The following is a 15,970-nucleotide window of genomic DNA, read 5'->3' as shown; positions in this document are numbered from 1 at the left end:
AGATCTCTAAATTCGAATTAGACATGTTTTTATGTTTGATTCTATAAGAGGAATTCAAAATTGCCATCAAACACTTCAATGTCTAACCGGTTCATTAAAAAAGTGAATCAATTCAAGGATATCTTTTATTTAGAAGTCATTGAAATTAAACAAACGTTCCCTAAGCTAAAGCTTTTGCTTTAATATAAACATTATTTTCTTGTCATATATTTAATTAATAGTTATAAATAGAAAATATAATTTATTGTTGTACAAAAAAATTATTATTTAAATTTTAATCGCTTGGGTATTATTATCATTTTTTTTTTGTCATTTTCATTTTTTACAAGGGATAAAATGAGAAAAGTGACCTTTGAATCTGAATTAGACATGTTTCTATGTCTAATTCTACCAGATGAATTTTAAGAAAATTTAGAGATGTCACCAAGTAGTCTGATGTCTAACTAGTTCAATGAGTAAGTGATCTAGTTTAGAGATAGCCTCTATTTAGAAGTCATTCAAATCAAACAAACATCCCCTAGGTATATGTGTTTCATGGAATATTTATTTTCATTTTTAATGAGAGATAAAATTAGAAAAGAAACCTCTGAATCTGAATCAGTATCCAATTTTCATTTTTTATGAGGGACAAAATTACAAAAGGGACCTCTGAATTTGAATCAAACATGTTTCTATGTTTGATTCTACTAGAGGAATTTTAAGAAAATTCAGAACTGCCACCAAACACTCTAATGTCTAGCTAGTTCATTAAATAAGTGAATCAAATAAAAAGACAAACTCTATTTTAAAGGTCATTCAGATCAAACAAACATCCCTTTAGTGTATATATTTAATAAGATATTAATGAGTGCATTAGAAAAGAGATCTTTAAATTCAAATCAGACGTGTTTCTATGTCTGATTCTCTAAGAGGAATTTTATGAAAATTCAAAATTGCCACCAAACACTTCAATGTCTAACTGGTTCATTAAAAAAGTGAATCAATTCAAGGATATCTTTTATTTAGAGGTCATTGAGATCAAACAAATGTTCCCTAAGTGTATGCTTTTAATGGGATATTAATGAGTGCACTAGTGTATGCGATATTACATGTATATTATTAATGTAGGGATGCGTGTTTAGTAGGGTACTAGTGTATCTTATTATGTGAATACTATTAATATATTATTATTATAATTATATTATAGTTTGCATAAATCTTTTTTTTGTTGTTGTTATCATTGAAAATACAAAAAATGTGAAAACTCAAAAAAAAAAATTGTTTTTAATTGGGGAATCCTTTTCCAAAAATGAAAAAGTGATGTCTTAATTAATAATTTCCTTGAATCCTTGTACAATTACAAGCATCCAACTACGTGATTTTGGATCTCAATATTTAATCTCGATTTATAATGAGATAAAGGGAAGGGAAGATTTTATTGTATAGTATTTTCTTCCCACTATCCCTAGATACAGCAGATATTTTTAACTCTCGGAGATCATATAATCGAGGGGAGTTATAGTCTTAATCAACGAAATTAGATCAAAGGAACCAAAGAATACCTAATCGAATGCTTGTTTCTTAGGCTTTGTAATTTGGAGTCACTATCTAAAAAATGCTTTCAAAAAACAAAATTAAAATCATTTGTAAAAGTCTTCTCAATAAGAGGAAAATGACCGATGTTGCAACCCTAGAATTTCCATTAAAATCATGCATTTTTCTAAACACATTTTCAAATCAATGAAATAACCTGATGTCTCTTTCTAAACCTATTTTCCCAACATGTCTTTTCAAGATCGATATTACAATCCAATACTCGTTTTAAATACCTATTTCAGATGGGTGAGACAAGGTGATGCTTTTCAAACAACCATTTTTCATCATCACCATCCTTTTAAAAAAATTAGGATTATAAGGTCAACCCTTTTTAAGGAATAATACTTTTGGCTTTTCAAAAAATATGTTGGATTGCAATTGGATAGTAATGACAATATTGAAGGGCAAAAGGGATCTTTACCTTTTTTTCTTTTTCTTTCATTTCCATTTTTTTCTACATAGGCACACACACACACACACATACACGTAATAATAGGAACTAGTCCACGAACAGGCATCAATAAAAGTGTTGGTTGGCTAATCATCACTGAAATGATTAGTCAATGACCATCCCTCTACATAAATCTACTCCCAAACCTAATATCTTAATTTTTTAGACTTAGAATTTTTCTTTGTTTTTCCTTTCAGAAAAAACTAAGGTGGTGAATCTGTGCCTTTTGTGTTTTATTTGTTTTTCTCCTTTTCTTTAGTTTTCTTGCTTGGGGATCACCATGCCAAAAAAATCTCTTTTTCACATCCCAAATGGAATCCAACATAAAAAATATGCATGTGGGATTAGGAAGAAGGAAGAATACTAGAAGATGAAGAAAAAAAAAGGGAAAAAGAAGGAAGGGGAAGTTAAGCATCTAACACAAGGGGGAGTGGGCAAGTTAAGCATCAGGCAAATTTCAAGCAAGATCATAGTAAGTACTAGCTTTTATCTTCAAAATATCAATCAAAATAAAATTCAAAATCAAATATATATTACAATACAATAATGCACAACATAGCCTATATTTTTCATCATCAAATTGAAAGTTAAATACTTCAAATTTCAAATAAGCATTACATATTGTAACATAAAATTTTCATACAAACATTGGAACATTACAAGTTTACAACCCAAAAGTTAAAGGCTTTAAGCCACATAGAATTGCAAATTTATATTTAATACTTTGCAGAATCAAATTCCTAAACTAAAAGTAGGTGTGAATCGAAGTAATGGTTCATCCACATGACTTGTTCTCTCTTGAGGACCTTCCTTCTCCCCGCCACCACCTTGATCTTGATTTTCTTCATCATCATCCAAATTCTCAATTCCAACATTTTCAATAGGTCCGAAAGAGGGAGTCCCTTGCTCAAACAAATCTTAAATAGCTAATGTAAAAGTTTGATTAGAACACAACTACATGATTGTCTAGCAATTAAATTATGCAAGAAATTTACTTTCTTTTCCTCACCAAAGTTATCCTCTCCCCCCCCCCTCTCCCCCTCAAGTTCAATACTTGTTGGTTCCTCATTCATATTTTTCCAATCTTGAAGAACTTCTTCGTTTATAGAATTAGACTTTTCTTCTCTTATCCAATCTTCCTTGATATCAATGTAGTCAAGAGATATAGGATCATAGAACTTCTTTATCCTCTTGCCCTTCCTACAAAAGATTTTACAATATTCACGTTTAATTTAGTATTAAAATTTTAATAAAATTTAAACAATTTAATAGTAAAGATATATTATTCAACTTACCTTTCTTGCAAGTGTAGGTTGTAAAGAACATAGAAAAGATCATTGAGTCTAGAATGTTCTAATCTATTTCTTCTATTACTATGAATTTGTTCAAAGATAGACCAATTATGTTCACATCCAGAAGAGGTGGTGGTCTAACTTAAAATTTGAATGGCCAATTTTTGCAGAAGTAGAGCACAAAATCCATGAAATTGCCACTATAAAGCTATCATTCAATAATAGAAATATAAGAATATAAATTCCATAGACCATTACTCAAAATTAAAGAGTAAGAATGAAAATATTTATAAATTTTCACTTACTAGGAGATGTATGCTTACGCGAAGCAATGACAACAATTGTACCAAAAGTAGTCCTCTCTTCCATGTATAAAGGGGTTTGGTTTGTACATTGAACTTGGAGGTGCGCATCATTACCATAGAATTTTGCTATAACTTCAATAAGTTTAGCACAATAATGAAGTCTCATCTCTCTAGAAACAAAATAATAAAACCAAGTTGGATTAAGCAACCATCCACCAACATGAATTGGATGACGAAGCTATGATACCCACTTCTCAACAATTTTTAAAAATGGTTCATAAGCTCTTTTCCTCCCCCTAAATGTCTTTTTTACTGTTGTTTATACTCTTTCAATTCCTTCAAAAAGATAATTCATTAATGGTCTCTCATCATTGTCAACCATGCCAAAACTTTCACAAGTGGCTCAAACCCAATCACAATAATAGAACAAGAATTCCAAAAATCATCAAACATAAGTGTTCGCTTTATCCTAATGGCTTTAACTTCTTTGGACCATTTACCCTCCCTCCATTCTTGGCTTATAGCCATTTGTTGCAAACCAGCTCAATTTTGGAGTATCCATTGGACAGATAAGAAATAAGTAGCAAATCATGTGACTACCAGCCTAAGAAACTCCCTTCCCATTATAAATTTTCTCATTAGATTCAAAACAATAGTATGGTTATAGATGTAAGTGATAATAGTCTTTCCTTCTTCTATTGTACTCTTAATGTAGTCCACTTTGTAGATATCCTCAAACATGAGATCTATATAGTGGGTTGCATATGGAGTACAATATATGTGTCTATATTTTTTTGTCAATCCCTTTCCAACTGACATATAATTAGCCTCATTATTTGTGACCACTTGAACCATATTTTTAGGACCTACAAATTCAACAATGTCACCAAAAATTCCAGCTAGCAACTCCCTATTTTTTAATATGCAGTTGCATCAACTGATTTTAAAAAATAGTTTCCTTCAAACAATATACAAGAAATTTTACTAAAGTCCTTCCTCTTTAATCAATCTAGTCATCTCTTATAATAGTGCAACCAAAATCTTGCCAATAAGGCCTTATTGATTCAATAATGTGTTTGCATTCAAAAACACATTATTCAAAAAATATCCACACACCTCATGATAGTTAGGGCCCTTAAACCTAGGACCAATACCCATTACAACATCAAACATTGATTGATAATAGGTGGAATTACAACATTTGAAGGAATAACTATTGCATACAAGCACCTACATACAAACATTTTTGCATTTTCATGAGCATCTTTTTCAACAATAACAGATTTTAAAGATGGTTGAGAATCATGAGAAGCACAAGGTGTTGGGCTTGTGGAGATAGGGATTCATTCATAATATTTTTAGATGCTGTCATTTTATTTCAAGCCTCTATGCTAGCCACCAAAAAATTTTTAAAAAAAAATTAACCATAATATTTTAATTATAAAAGTTAATGTGCAGCCATGGTTTTTAAGAACATGGATTGAACGCAACAAATTAAAGAAACATATTGAAATATTGAACATAGCAGATTGAACACAACAAATGGATGAACACAAAGAATAAAGTCAAAAGTTCTCAAAATCTTGAGAGACTTATATAAGTTTTGGTAAGAATGGGAAAAAATAGGCTCCCACTGTGAAATGAGGTCGTTTCTCATTGACAAGGGATTACATTGTCCTTGATGAACACAGAACATGGGTTGAATAAAGCTAGTGCATCAATCAAATTCCTAGGAAAATGGAATCTCAAATTTTGACAAAGAAAAGTAAGAAAACAAAAAGTTCTACATCATTTGGAACAATTCAGTGAGAAATACTACAAATACTTTTATATCAACTTTTGAATATGCCTAATTTAAACGTCAAAGTAGTATTAATTGAATTAATTAAGTTTTTGATGTACAAAATTTGTATCCAGCAAAATATCTTCTTGTTCAATCAGCAAAATGTTCAATAGCAGATTGAAGTAATTGAACACAACAATAGTTTTTTGATGTTTGAGACTTTGAGTAATGAATACTACATTTTTTTTAAAGAAATAATAATAACAACACAGCAGTAGTGACTAGTGAGCACCGAGCAGTGTTTGAGCTTTGAAGCTGAAATTTGAAGATTTCAATTTTTCAAAACTTATTTACTTGAAGGGAGGTGCGGCTGGCGGAGTGGAGGCAGCAGCTTGCGGCTAAGGCTGCGACCGTGTGTGGCAGAGTGGAGGCTGTCGACTGCCGAGAAGGGCACAGGCGCGCGGCAGATTCAACCGTTGCCTTGGGGCTGCCAGCTGTGCGACGGCGTGGAGGTAGCTTTGGAGGGACCTTGCGGCAGGAGGGAGAGGGAGGAAGAATATCATTTAGATTTTAGGGTTTCATATTTAACTTATTTTTTATATAAATGTTTTGTTTTTTTAAATAGTTTGAAAATTAAAATTACTCGGGTTGACCCGACAATGAACCCGGTTCGCACTAATTCCAACCAATTCGGACCAAGTCAGCTAGTTTTCCCCGGATGACGCTATTTCTTATTTATATCCTTCACCCAATACATACATGTGCCTAGTTTTAATCGAACTAGTTTGAATCAAAAGGTCCAATCTTATTTTCAAAACCTTGTTTCGGACTGTTTTGGATCATTCGGTGCAATCAGAATTAACCGAAAGAGAGCAAAAATTTTCAAAATGACAAAATTTTACCCCGATTTGCAAGTCAAATGTCAAAATCACTGCTCGATCCCATCTAATCATTTTAGACTGTCTCAAATCAATCGATACAGTAAAAAATGATACCAAAAAGTAAAAAGTTTAGATATAATAAGTAAAAGATAGAAAAAGATAAAATAGAACTTGTCAATCTCCATTTTGATCATTCAATCAATAGTCACCAACAATCACCTACTCGCATTAGAAGACGAAAGATCAAAGTTATTAGGTATTGTCCGTTCAATAATCACCGACCAAAGACATATATGCACTAAAGATAAGTGACAAATTGTGCGAGTCAAAGCAACTTATATTGGTGTCTACAGGCTATGGATATGTCATTATTATCATTGTTGTTATTATTGTGTTGTTGCTGTTATGATATAGTAATTCGAATATTTCCTTAAACTGAGCGCCTATCTCCCTGCCCTTAATTGAAGGACACATTCTCCTATGGGAAATCAACTCCCATTTCAAAAGTCTTGTTCAATAAATAAGTCCATCACAAGCTCCAACTATACATTAAATAAATATATATTTATTATATTGTGGCTTCCACTATTCCTTTTCCAAAAGATCAAAAACAAAAATTACTTATATCATATGAAAAACTAAATCAAATAGATGATAAAAATATGACTACTATTATTATTATTTTTTTTTTATACCATATATATATGTATATATTTTTATTTTAAAAAGTAATGGCATGCACTTAAAATTTCTTATGTCTAGCTATATTTATTTTTATTACCCAATTAAAAAAGTGTATAAATAAAAGCATAGATTATAGTAGGAACATATTAAAAGTATTAAAAATCAAGTTAAAATTAAAAATACAATGTAAAATTTCTTAATGGTATAAAAAATCTAAATCAAAGGTTAAGAATTATTAATTGTAATGACAAAAATCATGTCTTGAAAATTAAGACAAGAAAATTGGTATAAAATCTAATTTTGTATTGAATAAAATAATGGGTACAATCTCTATATATTTTACAATGAAGTAAAATACCCTTTGGTTCAATCTCCTTAAAAGTTAATCTACTAATTCGATATTTCAAGAATCGTGTTCCTAAAGATAATGGTGAGTTTGTGTAAAGATCAATTCAATGATTTATAAATGTTGGATTTTTACTAGATTTTGAATTATTTTGACCAGACTATTAATTCGACGAAATGAGTGATAAATCTTCCAAAGGATCAATTTAATGATCTACAAAACATGAATTGGTTCAATCTTTGATCCGTTTGGATGGGGTCTGCCAACTTGAGAGATTGAGATTGTTGTTGAATGAGTTGATGGCAAATCTTCCGAATGATCAATTTTATGATCTGCAGGAGTTGGGTTTGTTTTATCTTTAATCAAATTAGCAAGCTTTATTGATTTGATGAAGTTAACAATTCACTAAGTCGGATATGATCTTCATTACCACAAGCTTAATCATGAGCAATGGATATCTGGAAAGAAAAAAAAAATCTCGTTGACCCACTATTAGTTAGAGCTTTGAGTATTCTTCAATTGTTGAGATTGCTGAAGAATAAAGGTTGCTTTTGATTTTGTGTTTGTCTCTTCCTTTCTCCAAGTCAAGTCTCTCCTTCTTCTTCTTCTTCATCTTCTTCTTCTTTGTCCTTGGATTTGAGAAACTAACCAAGACTTTTATAGGCCAAGACTACGGTTAGGTTAAATCCCAAAAGCTCCTGTGTCTTGTCATGTGTCATTGTGTATAGAGTTTGAGCTAATAAGCTAACTAACTATATTTTAATTGGTTAAGCCCATATCCCTTTGTTAGGCCCACCATTCATGAGGTCAAATGTAAGTGTTTTTTTTTTATAATTATTAATTTGAGCTCATTAGTATAATCAGCCAAATGTTTACGTATTTTAATTTGATTAATTACACTATTTTTTTTTTATAAAAAAATTGCATTGCAAGATTTTTTATGTTTACACTAATACTAGTATATAGAATAGGTATGCATTTGGATATAATAATTGGCAACTTCTTAAGAGAAAATATTAATTAAAGAATAAAAGGTAGCAAAAATATTTATCACAAAAATATGTTAATTTTGTCTTGAGGACTTTACTTTAGAATGAAAGTTTTGAGATATTAGTTATAACATCATAATCTTGGTATTTATTAGCGTCTAGAGTTTTTAAAAAAGTGTCAACTATTTTTAAATTATGTCGAGAATTTAAGAAAAAATATAAATCAATAATCTATCCTCTTGTCGACAGATTGATTGTTATTCTAGCAATCATTTTTTAAAAATTATAATCAAGTGTTTTTTTTTTTTCAACTTTGATCTTAACAATAAGATGAAGATTAAAGGTGAGCATTTGGTCGATTCAATTAATTCGGTTAATTAACCAAATTAATTGAAAATTTTTGGTTAAAAAATTTCATTAACTAAACCGACCGAAATCACTCTCCCTCACTTTCTCTCTCTAGGTTCGGCTCCTTGCCCATTCTCTCTTCGATGTCAACTCCATTATAGCTTGATTCGACGATCAGGAACCACCACGAGGATCTAGGGATGATTCTCTACAAGTTAATCGGAGCAGATTGTTGATTTGGGGTACTTGGGCATCACTCCAAAATCAAAGTAAAGATGTTATTTTTGAGTTTTGCTAATTATTTAAGGAATATGGGTTAAGGAATGTTAAATAGAGAATGTTTTTTAGGTTAATGTGACTGGATTAAGGTTTACAAATACAAGGGTTTTTGCGCGTACGCCGCAGGGGCAGATTAGGATCCATGCGGGCTTATTTTCAAGAATCAAGTAAGGGAAATATGTTATGCTAGTTGTTTTAGAAATTTTTACCAGTAAAAATTGGCACTGATGTTTGGCCTGAGCTTGATAATGACAAATACACTTGACACTGATGTTTGCCCTGAGCTTGCATGCACGTTCACTCCACGCATGGAATTGAAAAGAGCACTGTCATGATGGTGTATGGTGACCTCACGAAGATTGAAGAATATTGTACTTTATTTGTATTTGTATTTTTATATTCTTCTTTCCAAACTGTAACGATATATGGTCTGTAATAACTGCATCATGCATGGCAGGACTATATGCTCATATTGGCCTTAGATGGACCTTAGGTTCCCACACTTAGTGCACAAGACCCCACTATAGTTCACATGTAATCAGGGGTAAAATTAAAATCAAGTAATGAACCTTAGGCTAAATTCATAAGGACTTCGGACGACCAAATTTGGCAAGTCAAATTGCCTTGGCCAACCGAATCATGGACTGGTCAAATAGTTGGCCTGACTTCGGGTGACCGAACCAAAAAGGACTTCACCATCCTCGGTCAACGGAACTTGTACCCTTACTTTTTCATCATCCCCGGGCACCTAAACTTATAGTTCATTTTCACCTTGAGTGACCGAACATGGCGGCTCGTTAGACTGAACTTTGGTTCAAGCGACTAAACCTTGAACAGAATGGAAAATCGCATTGGTCAACAAACTGAACCCACTTTCAGGCACCCGAAATTCAAATTCACCTTTTCCTTTTGTGTTTGTTCAGGCGACCGAACCTATGGCTCGGTCAACCGAAACTCTCGGATTGGCCAAATTTTTACCACAGTTAATTAGGGTAAAACAGGGTTAATTTCTTATACTTATTTAATTTTTTTTAATAATTCCCTATATATCCCAAATGGTTATATTTTTGGCCTTCTCTATATATATGGGTTCAATTGCAAAAATTAAGGGTGATTAGTAATTTCAATTAGCAAAATCCTTTGAATTTCCAAGAGCATATTTTTTCTATACTAAGCTCATATACTCACTCTTTTCTATTCCCTTTTTAAATCCAACTTCCTAAGAGTATTCTTGAGTGTTTCTTGTGCTTAAACTCTCCTTATTATTTATTGTAATATTATTGTTGATTGAGTTTTAGTTAGGGTCTTTCCCCCGATTTAACTAATAAATTTTTGTGTGGGAAAACCCTCGTAGTTAGTGAGTCTTTGTGCAATGACTTGCTAAATTTTTTTTTATAAAAAAAAATATACATATATACTGAAATTTACACTGCTCTGATACCTTTTAATTTTAAGCTAACTATCAACCTAAGCAGTGAGAAGCTGAAATCATATATCCCCAACCATAAATATATACAATACTAGAGTGCCAGAATATTCCCAAAATACACATATACAACGGAACTAAGGCTACACAAAAGTACTCCATTTCCCAAAAATACTCACTCTACTGACAGGGCAACATTATAGCCCCTTCTATCTGCTCGCCTAGTTGGATCACCTGAAAAATATTTATTCACTGAGATGAGACGACGCACAGTAAGACCAAATATACTATTACTAGTGTGTGGCAAGTGAGCTACATGCTTGTAAAACCTGACTTAGAAAATACCATAGATGAGAAATTGAGAAATTTTGTATACCTGTTGCAATATAAATCATACTTATGTTACTTAACATAAACTGGATTGTTTGAATATACTGTTCATAATATTTCTAGTATACATAGATATGTCTATTTTCTGTAAATCTAATCATACATATATATAATAACTGAGAAATTTCCCTAGATGGATAGTTGAAAGTCATGATTTAACCCCTCATGATAGGGTTGTGCAGCCCGTAGGCGGGACCTAACTTGGCTGGTCGACCAGGGTAAGTCAACTGAACTCCGACAGTCAGATCGGCCCCCTCAACCCATATCTGATGGGGAGTCTGTCCACAACATAGGCACAATCGATTTTTGAATACCACATACTATCTGAGTAATGTGGTTGCACTCTAAACTGAATATATAGTTGCGGTACTGTGCTCTACTGGCTAAATATGGTCCATCAAGGTCTGATACTATATAGGTAACTGATATATCTAAAATATTATTTAACCATGATTCTGTATTAACTGTGCTAACCATGACACTGAAATAAACTGTATCTATATTAACTGTATTTTCTGAAATAAACTATAAATTTGTTTGTCATGGTACTGAAAAATTATATAATCATGGTGTTATGTAAATTGTAATTACATTTCTTTGTTTGTATATTCTAAAAACATGATCCTAAAAATACTATAAAACATGTTTCTGTATACATACTGTAAAACATGATTCTGTACTATATCCATACTCTCATGCCACACAGTAATTTAAAACATCTTAAACATAATTTATAACCTGTATAAATTTCTGGTCTGAATAATAATCCGGTAAAAACATATAACTTATACTGAAATCGTACTAAGATTGCCGAGCATAGCATATTTCCCTTACCTGACTCCTGCTAAGATCCTTTGCTGTGACTGGTTTTACACCCGCAAGGTTCCCCACTCAATACCCTGAAAACAACATTTTCCAGAATAAAATATCATTATTTCTTGGACTACTACATTTTCTACAACTGCTGGAAGGCCAAATATTAAATAAAAGGTCTCACCCTGAATTTGGGATGAATTTCAACTCAATCCCACCAACGATCCGCTCTGACAGACTTGGAGAGAACTTTTTCAAGAGTGTCGTGGTGGCCTTGGATCGTCGATCCGATGAAAAATAGGGCCAAGATCAAAGAAAGAAGAGGGAAGAACCATGGAGGAGAGACAAAGGGAATTCTTGCTAAAATTTCTGCATAAAAATCCAAGTTTAATACTATTTATACTCTGGGCTTCGTCGACGAGCCAAGTCATCTCGTCGATGAGGTCAAGAAGGAAAATCTTCGACGAATACCTTCTCCTCGTCGACAAAATTCAAAACTCAGAAAACAGTCTCTCGGTATCTTCTCGTCGACAAGGCATGTCTTCGTCGACGGGATCCTCATGTACCCTCGTCAATGAATTCCCTGTGTTCGTCGACAAGACCCTGATTAAATTCCTTGGGTTATTACATTCTCCCCTTCTTATAAAATTTTGTCCTCAAAATTTACTATCCATACGATTTACCATCCCTTAAGAAAAATGGTCTACTTATTTTATTACTTGCCCTCACTTATAGCGGAGGAATATCGTGGTTACATTTCAAGTTCTGAGAGATTACATATATAAATTAAAATAAAATTCTCTCAAAACTAAAAGACCATTCATAACTAAACTATTACATGTACTTGCAAAAGAAATACTACATATTTACTTACATTTTCCTAGTTACATCTTAACTTCTTGGAACAATTGTTGGTATTTCTGTCTGATCTGTTCTTCGAGCTCCCAAGAAGTCTCTTCTACTGTATGATTCCTCCATAGAACCTTTACTAGAGGAATCTTCTTATTAGGTAGTTTTTGTTCTCTTCTATCCAGAATCTGCACTGGTACCTCCTCATAGACTAGCGAATCACTGAACTCTAATTCACCATAACTGATTATATGAGAAGGGTCTGAGACGTATTTCCTTAACATGGAAACATGGAATACGTCGTGCATCCTGGATAACATAGGTGGTAAAGCTAACATGTAGGCAACCGACCCCACTTTCTCTAAAATTTCAAATGGACCAATGAACCTAGGGCTAAGTTTACCTTTTCTTCCAAACCTCATAACTCCTTTTAACGTAGCTATCTTCAAAAATACATGATCACCAACATCGAACTCCAAATTCCCGCGGCAATTATCGGCATAACCCTTCTGTCAGCTCTGAACTACACTGATTCTATCCCTAATGAGTCGAACCTTCTTATATGCTTGCTACACTAACTCTAGTCCCACAACTTGCCACTCACCTATCTCATCCCAATATAGAGGAGAACGACATCTCCTACTATATAGAGCCTTAAATGGTGTCATGCCAATGCTGGCCTAATAACTATTATTATATGCAAATTCTACTAGCGGCATGAACTGAGTCCAGCTACCCCCAAAATCTAACACACGCACTCGTAGCATATCCTCAAGTACCTGAATCGTTCTCTCTGTCTGACCGTCTGTCTGAGGATGGAAAGCGGTGCTAAATGCTAACTGGGTCCCCAAAGCCTCATGCAAGCTCCATGGGGTCTGAGATTATGGATACCGACACTCCATGGGGTCGAACAATCTCTTGTATATAAATATCTGCTAGTCTGTTCATAGGGTAGCTAACTTTAATGGGCAGAAAATGAGCCATTTTCGTCAGCTTATCAACAATTATCCAAATGGCATTCTGACCATACAACGTCGACGATAGCCCAATAACAAAATCCATGGATATGTGGTCCCACGTCCACTCGGGAATGAAAAGTGGCTGCAATTGTTCTGCCGGCCTTTGGTACTTAGCCTTAACCTGCTAGCATGTCAAGCATTACTGCACAAATTTTGTAATTTCTCTCTTCATTCTGCTCCACTAGAAATACTCTTGCATATCCCTATACATTTTTGTACTACCAAGACGAACAGTGTATAAAGACCTATGAGCCTCCTCAAAAATTATTCTCCTAATGCTATCATCCACAGGCATGCACAGTCTAGTGCGAAATCTCAAAGCCCCGTCATCTGAAATGCTGAATTCTTCCCCTTGACCATCATGTATTCTGGCTATCACTTCTGCTAATTCTAGATTTATCCCCTGTGCAGTTTTAATCCTTTCATATAATGTAGGCTGCACAACCAGACTGGCAATAAACGCTTGAGGATCGTCTTCCACTAATTCCACGTTGAGCCTTTCCAAATCCATCAAAATTGGGTGCTGAATTGCTACTGCTAACTGCGTTGTATCCTCAGATTTATGGCTCAGTGCATCAGCCAACACATTTGCTTTACCTAGGTGATAGTTGATGGTACAATCATAATCTTTGATGAGTTCTAATCATCTCCTTTTCCACATATTCAACTCTTTTTTTGTAAATAAATACTTTAGGCTCTTATGATCAGAAAACATTTCACATCTCTCACCATATAAGTAATGTCTCCAGATCTTTAATGCGTGCACCACTGCAACCAATTCCAGATCGTGGGTAGGGTAGTTCTTTTCATATTCTTTTAACTGCCTGGAAGCATACGCTATCACCTAACCATGCTGCATTAATACACAAATGAGCCCTTTAAAAGAGGCATCACTATAAATTATATAACCATCACCTCCTACTAGAATCGCCAGTACTGGTGCAGTGACGAGCCGCTGCTTTAATTCCTGAAAACTTTGCTCACATTTTTCATCCCACACAAATTTGGCATTTTTTTTGGTCAAATGTGTGAGAGACCCTCATAAGTCTGAAAATCCCTCAACAAAACAACGATAATAACCTGCCAGTCCCAAGAAACTTCTGACTTCTTGCACATTCTTCGGCCTGGCCCAATTCACCACCGCATCAATTTTGCTGGGATCCACTGAAATACCATCTCTTGATATCACAAGGCCCAAAAACGCCACCTTCTCAAGCCAGAACTCACACTTGCTAAACTTAGCATAGAACTTTTCTTCCCTGTGTGTCTACAGTACCTGTCTCAAATGCGTCTCATGATCCTCAATACTCCTCGAATAAACCAGTATATCATCAATAAAAACCACTACAAACTGATCTAGATACTGGTGAAAAACTCTATTCATCAAGTCCATGAACACAGTTAGGGCATTCGTTAGACCAAATTGCATAACAAGAAATTCATAGTACCCATACCTGGTCCTGAAGGCTGTCTTCGCAACTTCCTCTGCTTTTACCCTCACTTGATGATAACCTGATCTGAGGTCGATCTTGGAGTACACCCATGTATCCTAGAGCTTATCAAATAAATTGTCTATACGGGGTAGAGGATATTTGTTCTTAATAGTAACCTTGTTTATCTCTCTATAATCAATGCAAATTCTCATAGGCCTATCTTTCTTCTTTACGAACAACACTAGAGCTCCCCATGGTGATACATTGGGTCGTATAAATCCCTTATCTAGCAAGTCTTGCAACTAATCCTTTAATTCCCTCAATTCAGCTGGAGCCATATGGTAAGGAATCTTAGAGATTGACGCAGTCCTTGGAGGTAAATCTATAGCTAAATCCACCTCGCATTCGGGAGGCAACCCTGGTAGCTCTTTTGGAAAAGCATTTAGAAATTCTCGCACTCGTGGTGTACTGCCAAGCTTCGTTTCATTTTCTGACACTTCTTTTACAAAAGCCACAAACGCCTGACCTCTGTCTAGGAGCAATCCGTTCGCCTACATGGCTGACACTAGCTACAACAGAGCACGTACACGTGAGCCAACAAACCTGAATTCTTGCTCACCAAGGGGTCTGAAAATTACTTCTTTCTGATGTCAATCGATACTGGCATGATTAACTACTAATCAATCCATACCCAGTATTACATCAAACCCACACATAACAAACACAATCAAGTCTGCCAGTAGCACTCTCCCCAAAATTTCTATTGGATAGCCTCTGAGTACCTTTTGACACCTCATCACTGACCTTGATGGTGTAGCTACTGACAATTCTATATCTAATGACTGGGTCTCACTTCCAGATAATTTGGCATAGGATGTAGAGACAAAGGAATGAGTAGACCTGAATCAAATAAAACAACCACTAGATATGATAGAACAGTAAAAGTACCTATCACCACATCCGCAGCAACCTCAGCATCACTCGGCGTCAAAGCGTAAACCCTCATCGGGGCTACATTCCTTTGCTGGCCTCCACGAGGCACTTGATATCCTCCCTGATAAGGTCTGGGAGCTGGAACCTGGTCTGGCGGACTTGGGCATGCACGTG

At 34.3% G+C, this 15,970-nt stretch overlaps 1 long non-coding RNA gene across 1 annotated transcript; it reads right to left on the bottom strand.

The window, feature by feature from the left end:
- Positions 1–2,510: 2,510 nt before the first annotated feature.
- LOC131143794 (uncharacterized) lies at positions 2,511–5,978 on the bottom strand. The gene is made up of 2 exons (XR_009133674.1): positions 5,761–5,978; positions 2,511–3,226 (listed from the first exon to the last, which is right to left on the bottom strand). It is a non-coding gene; the product is annotated as an uncharacterized LOC131143794 (long non-coding RNA).
- Positions 5,979–15,970: the final 9,992 nt, after the last annotated feature.

Source organism: Malania oleifera, chromosome 12, assembly GCF_029873635.1.
Source record: "Malania oleifera isolate guangnan ecotype guangnan chromosome 12, ASM2987363v1, whole genome shotgun sequence".
In the NCBI taxonomy this organism is placed as follows: domain Eukaryota; kingdom Viridiplantae; phylum Streptophyta; class Magnoliopsida; order Santalales; family Ximeniaceae; genus Malania; species Malania oleifera.
This window is presented reverse-complemented; position numbering and strand designations above follow the sequence as displayed.